General features: G+C 39.4%; 1 pseudogene; it reads left to right on the forward strand.

Moving 5' to 3' along the window:
• The first annotated feature begins 1,492 nt into the window (after nt 1-1,492).
• Nucleotides 1,493-2,400, forward strand: LOC101613123 (annotated as a pseudogene).
• Nucleotides 2,401-15,735: the final 13,335 nt, after the last annotated feature.

Consider the following 15,735-nt stretch of genomic DNA (forward strand, 5'->3'; position numbering starts at 1 on the left):
GAGCTTATGATTTCTCCATCCCCCTAATTCCTTGAGGTGGGGATGAAAGGATTCTATGTTTCTAACCTGCTATTAACCACACTCCAAATCCACCTATTCCATCCTTCCTTTGAACTGATAAAGTAGGTAAAGTACACAATTTTTATTTATTTTATTGTATGTACTTAAGAAATACAATATTAAATTTTTATTTACATAGTAAAATAATTATTACCATTCAATAAATTTACATATTATAACAAAAGTAGCTATTAATTGGATCTCTCATTTCTTATCATGTTCTATCATTTTTAACTTTTTCTAAAGCATGCTTTATCTTTGAAACAGCAAGGCACATACATAATACTAGATTTAAATAAGGAAAACTTCCTCCTATCACTGACCCCAGACTGCCTAGATCCTCCATTCCTAATCCTTCCCCATTGACCCCAAACCACCAGTCCATGTTCAAGTACCCCTTTCTTCCCTCACTTTACTTGTACTGGGAATTGAACTTAATGCATGCTAGGTAGACACTCTACCAGTGAGCTATATCTCTATCTTTTAAAATATTTTATGTAGGCTGCACAGGCTGGCTCTGGCTTGAATTTATGATCCTTCTGCCTCAGCCTCCCAGGTAGCTGAGATTGCAAGCCTACACCACCAGGTCCAGCATTAGAGCATCTTTCTGAGATCTGGAATTATCATGTACTTACTTCTTTGTTTCCTCAATACTAAGCAATACTATGAAGACAGTAGATGATCAATAAAACTGTTGATAAAGCTAAAATATTGGGCAATTCTTGGAATACTGTACTGATTACAGCATGATGTTGAAAATGATTTTAACTATATTTCAACTTATTGTATCATCATCAAACTAGAGTATACCCAAATCTCTCCATCTTAAAAATGGAATTAAAACTTTCTTGTGTACCTATAGTGTTCTCTCTCTTTCCCTCCTTCCCTTTCTTTTTCCCTTTCTGTCTCTTTCCTTCTCTGCCTCTCCCCCTCTCTCCTTTCATAGTCAGACTTTCCAAATGAGTACTGGCTGCCTCTACTTTTTCTCCTCCCATTCATTTCCTCAACCCACTGCCATCTGGTTTCGACCACCACTATACCAAAATTCTGCTGGCAGGGGTCACCTAGCTCCTCATTGATGCCAACTCAGATGAACAATTTCCAGTTCTTTTTGTATCTCATCTCCAGTAGCATTTGGTGCTATTTCCTGCTACCTTGCTCTGGAAATTCTACTTTACATTGGGTTTTAGAACAGTTTTATGCTATCTACCTCTATCTGTCCATTCTCTAGTCGTGCTGTTTTCTCTTTACCAACCATCGTTAGGCTGTAGTTCTAGGATAAGATTTCATACTGGGCTCCCTTAATTTGGCTCACTCATAAGCAAAGCCTGAGACAGGAATTTGCATTCAAATTATTTGCTGGGGCTTTTCCACGTTACCCTCTTAGGGGTCCATACGGTGTTGTCTCCATTCCCGACGTAACTTAAAGGGGAAGCTAACACAATGTCCAGAACCCTCGATGTCCTGCAAATGAAGGAGGAGGATGTCCTCAAATTCCTTGCAGCAGGAACCCATCTAGGTGGCACCAACCTTGACTTCCAGATGGAGCAGTACATCTACAAGAGGAAGAGTGACGGCATCTACATCATCAACCTGAAGAGGACCTGGGAAAAGTTGCTGCTGGCAGCTCGCGCCATCGTTGCCATTGAGAACCCTGCTGACGTCAGTGTGATACCCTCCAGGAACACGGGCCAGCGCACCTGCTGAAGTTTGCTGCTGCCACCGGAGCCACGCCCATCGCCAGCCGCTTCACCCCTGGGAACTTCACGAACCAGATCCAGGCAGCCTTCCCGGAGCCTCGTCTTCTGGTGGCGACTGACCCCGGGGCAGACCACCAGCCTCTCACAGAGGTGTCCTAAGTCAACCTGCCTACCATTGCTCTGTGTAACACAGACTCTCCTCTGCACTATGTGGACATTGCCATCCCCTGTAACAACAAGGGTGCTCCTTCCGTGGGTCTCATGTGGTGGATGCTGGCCCGGGAAGTCTCGCATGCATGGCACCATCTCCCGGGAGCATCCCTGGGAGGTCATGCCCGACCTGTACTACAGAGAACCTGAAGAGATTGAGAAAGAGGAGCAGGCTGCTGCCGAGAAGGCCGTGACCAAGGAGGAGTTCCAGGGAGAATGGACCGTGCCGGCTCCTGAGTTCACTGCTGCCCAGCCTGAGGTGGCAAACCGGTCTGAAGGTGTACAGGTGCCCTCTGTGCCTATCCAGCAGTTCCCAACAGAAAACTGGAGTGCTCAGCCGGCCACTGAGGACTGGTCTGCATCTCCCACCGCTCAGGCCACCGAGTGGGTGGAGACGTCCCCTGAATGGTCCTGAGCGATGTCTGAAGACTCAGGAAAGGTAGAAATAAACAGTTTTTAACAAAAAAAATATTTGCTGGGGACATAATGCAATAAGAAATTGAGGAAGTAAGACAGGGAAAATAAAGCAGCCAAGAAAACATGTTACATATCAGGCCAGTAAACACTTGGGCAACTGGAATATACTTATCCTTTTTCTTAAAAAAAAAAAAAAAAACACTTTATTTTTATTTATTTATTTATTTATTTGAGAGAGGTAGAAAGAAAGAGGCAGAGAGAGGGGGAGAGAGAGAATTGGCATGCCATGGCCTCCAGCCACTGCAAACGAACTCCAGACACATGTGCCCCCTTGTGCATCTGGCTTACATGGGTTCTGGGGTATTGAACTGTGGTCCTTTGGCTTTGCAGGCAAATGCCTTAACTGCTAAGCCATCTCTCCAGCCCCTATAATTATCTTTTTTGTGTAGCTTGAGAGTTAAGGTATTTATCCACCAATCTTATCAGTCATTGGTGAAGGTCTGATCCAGGAATTATGGAGGATCTATATTAATTGTCTGAAATTTTTAGCCTGCCACATGTAAAGAGAATCAAAGCAAAATATTAAGAACTGATGAATGTGGGCAGATCCCCAAGCTCTGCCTATCCCTCTTCTTGTTAACCATTATCTCTGGGTCACTCTAATCAGTGTTAATACGATTAACAGTAGCTAATGTTTATGTAGTAGGTCAGCCTGTATTATCTCATTTAATGCTTACAATAGCCCCCAGCTCCTATTATCATCCCAATTGTATTAAGGAGAAAACAGAACCAGAGGGGCTTAATTGTCCAAGGGTCTGCCAATGGTAACTTTAACTAACATGGGTATATTGATGTTTCTGCACTTACAACTCAGATTGCTCCTCCATATTCTATTCTGGGATTTGCATTTGCCAACTGGGTGTCTTCACCAGGTTCAAGATGAACCTATCAGGAGGTCATAAGAAACCTTGATATATTATGGTTTGTGGTTAGATTTAAGTATCTACCATAAACTAAGGTGTTGTGACACTAGGTTCCCATCTGATGAAAATTTGGGAATTAGTTCCTCCTGGAGGTAGTGTATTCTTGGGGGCAGGCTTATGGGTGTTATAGCCAGCTTCCCTTTGCTAGTAGTTGGCATGCTTTCCTGTTTCTATTCCAACTTATGTTGGCCAGGGGGTGATATCCACCCTCTGCTCATGCCATCGTTTCCCCCTGCCATCCTGGAGCTTCCCTTCGAGTCTGTAAGCCAAAATAAACCTTTTCTTTCCCCCAAAGCTGCTCTTGGTCAGGTGATTTCTGTCAGCAACATGAATCTGACCACAACAAGTTCTTATCATTTTTCCTTTATATAGTTTCTTTTTGTCCTTCACTTTAAGAATAATCATTATCAAAAGCCGGGCGTGGTGGCGCATGCCTTTAATCCCAGCACTCGGGAGGCAGAGGTAGGAGGATTGCCATGAGTTCGAGGCCACCCTGAGATTCCATAGTGAATTCCAGGTCAGCCTGGGCTAGAGTGAGACTCTACCTTGAAAAACCAAAAAAAAAAAAAAAAAAAAGAATAATCGTTATCATGAAATATTTTTCTGATAAAAACAACAATATGTGGTCCTTATATGGAAGAGAGGAAATATAAATATTACAATCACATTCTCCATAATTCGATCATGAGGAATTGGCACTATCTGCATTTCCTTTTACCTAGTTATTTTTACATATTTTGAAATGTTTAAGAACATACTGTTTGCATGCAGGTGTGAATAATTTTTCATCTTGATTTTTACATTCTAAGCAATTCTTGCAATTGAAGATCTTTGTAAACACATTTCAGAGGTTAAATAGCACTCCTGATATATGGGTGTTCCAAAGTTTGGGCAACTCTTCAGTTATTATTCAACATTTGTATTGCTTCTTTCTTTACTCTTAGAACAGATATTGAAGTCAATATCTTTATACTTCAGTCATTATCTATATTTTGGTTTGTTTCCAGAAGAAGAATCACTTCCTTAAAGGGCATAACATTATTAGGTTTTTGATGTATCTTCCTTACAGAATACTGTCACAAAGGAGGATGCAATGTTGTCTTCTACCATAATTTATGGGCAATGATTTTTATCTTTCTAGAATCTATAAGAGAAATCTATAAGACAAAATTTTACTAGTTTGCTCAAACTTTTGTTATCGTGATTTCCAAAATAACAGGTAAAAGTCATTCACCTATTTGCTAATGATTTATTCTTCCTTTTTGTAATCGGTTCATACCATTTTCCAATTATCTTATTGATTCTCATGGTAGTTCTTAGCATTTTTACAAATTAATGACAAGTATTATTCTTGTGAAATTTAGATTATGCTAATACTTATGTTCTTTTTTCTATTTCAAATTGATTACTTTATTACATAAAATCTTTTGATCGGCTATTTCTGTTACCAAAAAAGCTGCTGGGCTGGAGGGATGGCTTAGCAGTTAAGGCACTTGCCTGCAAAGACGAAGGACCCAGGTTCAATTCCCCAGGACCTATGTAAGCCAGATGCACAAAGCGGCGCATGCATCTGGAATTTGTTTGCAGTGACTGGAGGCCCTGGTACACCCATTCTCTTTGTTTCTCTCTCTCAAATAAATAAAAATAAATAAATATAAAATTAAGTAAAATTTTTGAAAAAACTCCTTATGTTTATAAATTTGTTTTCTAAAATCCAGCCAATATGCTGAAATTACCAGGATTTAGTTGGTTAATTTGTGTTCCTACCTTTTATATCTATTTCAATTCAAACTCTTTTGTGTTTGTTTTTTTTTTTTCAGAACTTTTTTATTAATTACCTTTGTACTTAGCTAATACAGTCAATTTGGCACCATTATTAGGCTCATCCATTACCTACCTCAGCCCCTCCATATTGAAGTATATGGGTCATGCATTCTGGAGTTAGCCCACAGTTATGGGTAGGATAAATGTCTGCCTATCATGGCCCAACATGTGGCTCTGACATTCTTTCCGCCCCCACTTCTGCAAAATTTCCCTGAGCCATGTTGGGTTCTTTTTTGGTCTGCTTCAGTGATGAGGTGTTGGGGGCCTCTGGGGCTCTGGCTCTCTGATTTGGTAGGAGTTGACTTTTCTTTGTGTTGATCTCCTTCACCCTTGTGCTGGTACCTGGTTCACCAAGAAAACAGCACCCTTGCTTGTTTCACCAATTGTTCTTAGTTTCAGCTAGGGACCTTTTGAGGTATGTTGGGGTGGCACTCTTCTTAGGATCTACATCTATCTGAAAAAAAGAAGTACATTCTCCAATGGAGAGGGAGTTAGCACCAGACAAATGAGATAACCCTTTCTTTTTTATAGAGAATTTAATAGGTGTAGGCCCTCTTGTAGCCCACAATTGGTGGTTGCTTGATAGTGGAGAGTGGGATTATGTTTGGATATGGTTCTGACTTCCCAGCTCCAGCTATGGGTCCTATACCACTGAGGGAAATCAGTTAACCAAATCAAGAGCAGTTGGTTTCCCACCATGGCCGTGTGCCACTATTGCACTTCTGTGAGCATCACAACAGGTTATTTGCTGCTAAGTAGGTGAGACTATGAGTTGCTTGGACAGATATTTGTCATTTTCCTCCAATCACCCATGTAGCATCTGGCACTAGACGTGCTGACTGTCTGGGGACTGACTCTCTTCCAGCTTCCAACCATGCCATTCCATTTTATATGTCAACCACATAAGGTGTCTTCAACAGTAGGGTATTACCACTAACCTTTGGTGGGTCATCAAGTACTCTGACAGAAATCTGTCTTTCTTTTAGGAAACCCTGTAGGTCTCTCTGGTCAAAAGCTCATTGTGGGGACTTCCGGTTAAGATGGCGGCGTAGGTACCACGCCAAAGCAGCCTGGGGGGGGGGAAGACCAAAAAAAACTCAGCAAAATACACACTTTTACTAAAAAGTGAGGTGTATAGGAAGTTGAGGCGGCAGCGGAGAAGTGGAAGAGTTATAGAGCATCCAGAGCCTGCACAGGCGGGAACAGCGGCTACAGGGCGGCTCGGCTACCCGCCGCAACCGCGGAGCGGCAGAAAACCGCCGGACTCTAGGCTCGAGCCACAGGACAAGCCAGGTGCGGGATTTTCCCCTCACACCGCGCTCTCCGCAACTCGGGAAACGTGAGGGGAGAGCGGCAGCGAGCAACGGAGGGAGGAGCAGACCGTGAGGTAAAAGCACACGTGGAGAAGCGATACAACCAGAGGAGCCGCGGCTCCCTCCCCTCCCCCGCCGCCTGAACCCAGCTCCAGCGAACACAACAGCGGCCCGGGACCCGGCCACGCCAACTTGGGCTGACGGCGGGACCCAAGCAGGAGCAGAATTCGGCAGCAACTTCAGCGGCTCCAGCACCGGTACCAGTGGCCCCAGCAGCAGCGGACCCAGGAGCGGCAGCGGTGGCAGATCCCGCAGCAGCGGCTTCGGGGTGAGCAGCAGCGGTGGACACGGCAACGGCAGCTTCAGCAGCGGTGGTGGCTCCGGGGGTGGCAGCTACAACAGCTGCAGAGGCGGCAGCAGCGGCTCAGTTTGCCCCGTAGGAAAAGCAAGTGCCCAGCTCCAGAAATCAGAACAGCAGCCCGACGACCCAGGCAGCAACTTGACTGAGACCACAATCACCCAAGGTAACTGGGATTGCACCAGGGAAGGGTCTCACTTGGTCACAAGCTGACTTGGATACCACAACAGACCAGAAATCTAAACCTCTTTGTTGATAGAGGATCTGGTCATTATAATAACTACTCTTGCATACATACTCGGGGCTGTTTTTGATGGAATGGGTACAGTGTTTAGTTAAATTTTAGAATCTACCAGTATATTATTCCACTCAGCCTGCTTGAATACTCCTATAGCAGGGAAACTCAACCCCTAAGAACATCTTTGTAGATACTCTGAGAGTCTTAAGAGCCACACCTAATACCTTAAGGTCCTACCCTGAAAATATATTACATCAAATCAATTGATACAGCTAAGAATACACAGCTAGCTAGAAAATCCAAGCATTAACTTAATCCAAGATGCAAAAATATATACATTATAACACAAGAAACACTAAAAAGCAAGACGATATAAATCCACCTAAAAGTATTAATGCATCATAAATGTCCTCCAGTGAGAAAGAGTTAGAGGAAATGCCTGAGAAAGAGTTCAAAAGAATAATTATAAATATGTTCAAAGAGGTCAAAGAACACATGAAAACAATCAAAGAAGAAATCAAAGAGGAAATCAAAGAGGAAATCAAAGGAATCAAAGAAGAGGCAGGACACCAATTTAATGAAATAAAGAAGGCAATACAAGACATAAATAGAGAAATAGAAATAATAAAGAAAAACCAGTCAGAATTACTAGCAATGAAGAACACAGTTAATGAAATAAAAAACTCTGTAGAAAATCTCACCAGTAGGATGGATGAGGGAGAGGACAGAATATCTAAGCTAGAAGATCAGGTGGCAGACCTAATGCAGTCCAACAAAGAGAAAGACAAACTTATAGAAAAGTATGAGTGGGAATTTCAAGATATTCGGGACACTATGAAAAGATCCAATATAAGAATTCAGGGCATAGTAGAAGGAGAAGAATTCCACTCCAGAGGCATAGTAGGCATCTTCAACAAAATCATAGAGGAAAATTTTCCCCAAATTGGGAAAGAGGTGCCAATACAGATACAGGAAGCCTTTAGAACCCCAGCCAGACAAAACCCAGAAAGAAACTCTCCTCGCCACATTATACTCAAACTTCCAAACACACAAACCAAAGAAAAAATATTGAAAGCAGTTAGAGAGAAAAATCAAGTTACCTACAAAAGCAAGCCCATCAGGATTACAGCAGATTATTCAACACAAACTTTTAAAGCCAGAAGGGCCTGGAGTGATATATTCCAAGTTCTGAAAGATAACAACTGTCAACCAAGGTTACTTTATCCTGCAAAGTTATCCATCCAAATAGATGGAGAAATAAAGACATTCCATGACAAAAGCAGGTTAAAGGAATATCTGAAGACAAAACCAGCTCTACAGAAAATACTTGATAGAATCCTCCATGCTGAACAAAAGGAAAAGCACACATATAAGGAACCTAGAAAAAACCAGCCATACTCAAATACCAGTTAACAGAAGAGAGCACAGGTAGAACAAGTAACACACACACACACACACAATTGGCAAACATAAATACACACCTTTCAATAATATCTCTTAATATCAACGGTCTCAATGCCCCAACGAAAAGACATAGATTTGCAGACTGGGTTAAAAAGCAGGATCCTACAATTTGTTGTCTTCAAGAAACTCACCTTTCTACAAAGGATAGACATTATCTTAGGGTGAAAGGTTGGAAGACGGTGTTTCAAGCAAATGGGCCTAGAAAACAAGCAGGGGTTGCTATCCTAATATCAGACAGGGTGGACTTTAGTCCGAAGTTAGTCAAAAAAGATAAGGAAGGTCACTTTATATTGATTAAGGGCACACTACAACAGGAGGACATTACAATCCTAAACATATATGCACCTAACATGGGGGCTCCCAAATTCGTCAAACAAACACTATTAGAACTAAGGTCACAGATAACACCAAACACGGTGGTGGTGGGTGACTTTAACACCCCACTCTCATCAATTGACAGGTCATCCAGGGAAAGAATAAACAGAGAGGCATCTGGACTAAATGAGGTCATAGAAGGAATGGACCTAACCGATATATACAGGACATTTCATCCAAAGGCTGCAGAATATACATTCTTTTCAGCAGCACATGGAACATTCTCTAAAATAGACCATATATTAGGACACAAAGCAAATCTTAACAAATTCAGGAAAATTGAAATAATTCCTTGCATTCTATCTGACCACAATGGAATTAAATTACAAATCAGTAGCAAGAAAGGCTATAGAGCATACACAAAATCATGGAAACTAAACAATACACTACTAAATGATGAGTGGGTCAATGAAGAAATCAAAAAGGAAATAAAAAAATTTATAGAGTCAAATGATAATGAGAACACAACATACCAAAATCTCTGGGACACAATGAAGGCAGTTCTAAAAGGTAAATTTATAGCCTTAAGTGCTTATATTAAGAAATTAGAAAGGTTGCAAGTAAACGACCTAATGCTTCGCCTTAAAGCCTTGGAAAAAGAAGAACAAGGCAAACCAAAAAGTAGTAGACGGGAAGAAATAATAAAGATTAGGGCAGAAGTTAATGAAATAGGAACAAAAAGAACAATCCAAAGAATTAATGAAAGAAAGAGTTGGTTCTTTGAAAGGATAAACAAGATTGATAAACCCTTAGCAAATCTGACCAAAAGAAAGAGAGAAGAGACACAAATTAATAAAATCAGAGATGAACAAGGTAACATCACAACAGATTCCAGAGAAATTCAAAAAATTATAGGGACATACTATAAAAGCATATACTCCACAAAGTATGAAAATCTGAAAGAAATGGATGATTTCCTTGATCTATATGACCTACCTAAATTAAATCAAAATGAGATTAATCACTTAAATAGACCTATAACAAACATGGAGATCCGAGCAGTTATCAATAATCTCCCAACTAAAAAAAGCCCAGGCCCGGATGGATTCACTGCTGAATTTTACCAGACTTTTAAGGAAGAGCTAACACCATTGCTTCTTAAGCTTTTCCAGGAAATAGAAAAAGAAGGAATCCTACCAAACTCCTTCTATGAGGCCAGCATCACCCTGATACCAAAACCAGGCAAAGATAGAACAAAAAAAGAAAATTACAGACCAATCTCCCTCATGAACATAGATGCAAAAATTCTCAACAAAATATTGGCAAACAGAATACAAGAGTATATCAAAAAGATCATTCACCCTGACCAAGTAGGCTTTATCCCAGAGATGCAGGGATGGTTCAACATACGCAAATCTATAAATGTAATACATTACATAAATGGGTTGAAGGACAAAAATCACATGATCATCTCATTAGATGCAGAGAAAGCATTTGACAAAATCCAACATCCCTTCATGATAAAAGTCCTACAGAGACTGGGAATAGAAGGAACATATCTCAATATAATAAAGGCTATTTATGACAAGCCTACAGCCAACATATTACTAAATGGGGAAAAACTGGAAGCTTTTCCACTAAAATCAGGAACAAGACAAGGGTGTCCACTGTCTCCACTTCTATTTAATATAGTTTTGGAAGTCTTAGCCATAGCAATAAGGCAAGAGACACACATAAAAGGGATACAAATTGGAAAGGAAGAAATCAAGTTATCATTATTTGCAGATGACATGATTCTATACATAAAGGACCCTAAAGACTCTACTAGCAAGCTGTTAGAGCTGATCAAAACCTACAGCAATGTAGCAGGATACAAAATAAATACACAGAAATCAGTATCCTTCGTATATGCTAACAACAAACACACAGAGGATGAAATCAGAGAATCACTCCCATTCACAATTGCATCAAAAAAAATAAAATACCTTGGAATAAACCTAACTAAGGAAGTAAAGAATCTATACAATGAGAACTTTAAGACACTCAAGCGAGAAATTGCAGAAGACACTAGAAAGTGGAGAAACATCCCTTGTTCCTGGCTTGGAAGAATCAATATCGTGAAAATGGCAATCTTACCTAAAGCAATCTAAACATTTAATGCAATCCCTATCAAAATTCCAAAGGCTTTCTTCATGGAAATAGAAAAAACAATCCAAAAATTCATTTGGAATCATAAAAAACCTCGAATATCTAAAATAATACTGAGCAACAAAAAAGAGGCTGGTGGTATCACCATACCTGATTTTAACCTATACTACAGAGCCATAGTAACAAAAACAGCATGGTACTGGCACAAAAACAGACATGTAGATCAGTGGAACAGAATAGAGGACCCAGATGTAAGCCCAAGTAGCTATAGCCACCTGATATTTGATAAAAATGCCAAAAATACTCATTGGAGAAGAGACAGCCTCTTCAGCAAATGGTGTTTTGAAAACTGGATAAATATCTGCAGAAGGATGAAAATAGATTCTTCTCTCTCGCCATGCACAACAATTAAGTCCAAATGGATTAAAGACCTTAATATCAGACCGGAAACTTTGAAACTGCTAGAGGAAAAAGTAGGGGAAACCCTTCAACATATTGGTCTTGGCAAAGACTTTCTGAATACAACCCCAATTGCTCAGGCAATAAAACCACAGATTAACCACTGGGACCTAATGAAATTACAAAGATTTTGCATCGCAAAGGACACAGTGAAAAAAGCAAAGAGGCAACCTACAGAATGGGAAAAAATCTTCGCCAGCTATATATTTGATAGAGGATTAATATCTAGGATATACAAAGAACTCAAAAAGTTAACTAATAAGGAATCAAACAAGCCAATCAAAAAATGGGCTAAGGAGCTAAATAGAGAGTTCTCAAAGGAAGAAATACGAATGGCATATAAGCACCTAAAAAAATGTTCTACGTCACTAGTCATCAGGGAAATGCAGATTAAAACTACATTGAGATTCCATCTCACTCCTGTCAGATTGGCCACCATCATGAAAACAAATGATCATAAATGTTGGCGGGGATGTGGAAAAAAAGGAACCCTTCTGCACTGCTGGTGGGAATGCAATCTGGTCCAGCCATTGTGGAAAACATTGTGGAGGTTCCTAAAGCAGCTAGAGATTGATCTACCATATGACCCAGCTATAGCACTCCTAGGCATATATCCAAAGGACTCATCTCATTTCCAGAGAAGCACATGCTCAACCATGTTTATTGCTGTTCAATTTATAATAGCTGGGAAATGGAACCAGCCTAGATGTCCCTCAACAGATGAGTGGATAATGAAGATGTGGTACATTTATACAATGGAGTTCTACTCAGCGGTAAAGAAAAATGAAGTTATGAAATTTGCAGAAAAATGGATGGACCTGGAAAGTATTATACTAAGTCAGGTAACCCAGGCCCAGAAAGCCAAGCGCCACATGTTCTCCCTCATATGGGGATCCTAGCTACAGATGACTGGGCTTCTGTGTGAGAATGAAAATACTTAGTAGCAGAGGCCAGTAAGTTGAAAAGGAGACATAAAGGGTGGAGAAAGGAAGGGAGGAGGATACTTAATAGGTTGATATTGTATATATGTAATTACAATGATTGTAATGGGGAGGTAATATGATTGAGAATGGAATTTCAAACGGGAAAGTGTGGGGGTGGGGAGGGAGGGAATTACCATGGGATATATTTTATAATCATGGAAAATATTAATAAAAATTAAAAAAAAAAAAAGCTCATTGTGGATGATAGCCACATGCTGATACTGGGAGGTACAGGTCAGTGCTCACTAAGAAAAGGAAAAAAAAGTTAACTAATATAAAAGAGCTAGAAAGGAGCGGGGGGGATAGAGAGAGGCTGTAGAAGATTAAGGTCAGTCTTCATCTTCAGAACTTTTAAAACAATGTTAAGTAATACTTCTTTTTATATATCACTATTGAGACATCACTATTCTCCTCTAAGATATTGTTATTAATATGAGTTAATTTTTTTCTTTCCTTTTATAAAATGCTTTAAAATCAGATATCACTCATTCTAGGGCCTATTAGAGTAACATTTGATTTTCTTTATTTTTATGCAAATATGCATTGTATTAATATATTTGCAAATATTACATTACTTTACATATTTTGGACAACTGTTAAATGGTGAGTTATTCTTTCAATAAGCTGATTAAATTTGTCTTATTTCATTACATTATATTAATACTGAGATTACACCATAACTTTGGTCTTTTGAGCATTTAGTAAGGTTTTAGTATTATTTTAATAGTGGTAACTTCAAAAAACATGTTTGGCAATAAAAATGAAGAGGAAAGGCTTTTGTCCTTTTTTTCTGGTATTTCTTTTTAGAAAAGAACTTACTAGGGATGAGGAGATACCCCAGTCAATAAAGTAATTTTCTGGAAACATGAGAACCTGAGTTCAATTTCCAGAATCCATGTAAAAGATGGGCACAGTGGTGTGTGTTTGTAATCCCAACACTGTAGATATGGAGATAGGATCCCTGGGGTTTGTGGACTAGATAGACTAGCCAAATTAATGAGCTCCAGGTGTGATGAGAGACCCTGTCTCAAATAATAAGGTTGAGAGCAATGAGGAAGACACCTTTATCATTCTTCTGGCCTTACTTCTTCCTTCTAGACTCCACATGCACTCATACATGTGCATGTGCACCCTCATAAGGTAAAAACATGCATAAGCCTATATTACAAACACATAATCATGCAGAAAGATGGATGGCGCCTAAGAAGAATTGTACTCAATGTCCCCTCAAGCTTTCACATACATATGCATATACATGCACCTGCATACACACAATCATACACAGACACACATGATCTTGCACATATCCATGCATGCACAAAGCACTCACCAATAAGTTCATATGCTAAGTATAAATTTTGTTGTGAGTATGAATATATATCCTGAATGAGCAAGCAACTTAGGAAAAAATATTAATGCTTATAACCAATGGTATAACCTTTCACTGACATTGTGTCATATATTTCTAATGTACTATACTCTTAGATGTTACCTCCAGCCATTCATTCACTGAGTTATCAAAAAATTATTAAATGCCTTCATGAGTCAAATATTATGGTTGATATTATAAATAAAAACATGAAGCATATGTAGTATTTGTTTTTGAGAAATTCTTTAGCTAGTTGAAACAGAAATGTCAACCAATAAGCTGAATGAAATCCACCCCCAATTTTAATAGAGATATGTTGACTTACATTATCCTCTTATACTAGTACCATCATGGTCATTATACAAACAAGGTTACATTCTAGATCATTTTACCCACACTTACACACCTCCAGTGTTCAGTAATTTAAAACCTCCCAAGGCAAGAACATTTATATTTGAACGAATCTAATAGCTGGAGTGCTATTTCTTATCTGTTCTAGGAGCTTTACCCCACCTGGATTATAGACTCTTAAAGCCTACAATCAGTCTAATTCCTCTTATGTAAAATAGTTATTCACATTCTTAAGATAACTAAAATCTCCACTACCATAAGTTATTTTTACCAAAGTATTTGTAGGACCTTCAGTTATTTTAACTCTTCATACAACACAATACTGAATAACCACACTCTTGGCCTCTTTCCTCTGTATGTACTTAAGTTTATGTTATTTTTAAATTCCACTAAATATTCTACATATTTTATGACAAAAAAAGAATAGGAAAGTGTGGTACTTTGAATGAGATGGTTCCCATTGCCTCATGTGTTTATGATTAAACCTCAAACCACAGCTAATGAAGCCTTTGGGATGCAGAGCCTTGCTAGAGTAGTGTGTCATTGGAGGGTGGAAATTGAAGTTTATTGGACTAGCCCTACTGGGTGTTCACTACCTAGTCCACTATTGCTACAACCTCCTGGCTGAAGTGACAAGATGTGTGATGTCTCTATTCTGCCCTGATTTCTATGCCATGATGAAACTTTCCTTTGAAACACTAAGCTGAAATAAAGTCTTTCCTCCAATAAGTTGTTTCTTGTCAGTTTTTTTTTTTTTTGTCCAGCAACAATAAAAAGGTATCTGCAACAAGAAGATGTTTTTCATTCAGATACTATCTTTATTAACTTAACACAAATCTGCTTGGTTTCTTTGTATCAATTTCTTGAGTTATATGACTGTCAATTAATAATGAAAATAGTATGCCTTTTTAAAAACATATTATGTCCCTAGGCTATACTTTTGTTTAATTCTTAACTTGGTTATTTTGATGCTTACACCCAATACCTGTCATGCATCCCTTTTAGATTTAACTTTGTGTAAATATATTAGTTATTTGAAGATTTTTTCTGAGCCTTGAATCTACTATTGGTTAACTAGTCCTTCTAGCTTCCTAGAATGTGCTATTTTATACTAGCTTTATATGTTATAAGAATACCAAAATGTTAGGCCAGGTGTGGTGGTGCACACCTTTAATCCCAGCACTCAGGAGGCAGAGGTAGAAGGCTCGCCATGAGTTCAAGGCCACCCTGAGGCTACATATTGAATTCCAGGTTAGCTTGGGCTAGAGTGAAACCATACCTCAAAAAAAAAAAAAAAGTGTTAAGAAGCCAACTGATTTTTGTTGTTGTTGTTGTTGTTGTTTTTCCGAGGTAGGGTCTCACTCTGGTCCAGGCTGACCTGGAATTCACTATGGAGTCTCAGGGTGTCCTCGAACTCTCGATGATCCTCCCACCTCTGCCTCCCAAGTGCTGGGATTAAAGATGTGCGCCACCACACCCAGCCCAACTGATTTTTAAATAAGGGTGTTAAAAGATGTGTCTGCAATAAATTATACTCAGAAAA

This window comes from Jaculus jaculus, chromosome X, assembly GCF_020740685.1.
Source record: "Jaculus jaculus isolate mJacJac1 chromosome X, mJacJac1.mat.Y.cur, whole genome shotgun sequence".
Lineage (NCBI taxonomy): Eukaryota > Metazoa > Chordata > Mammalia > Rodentia > Dipodidae > Jaculus > Jaculus jaculus.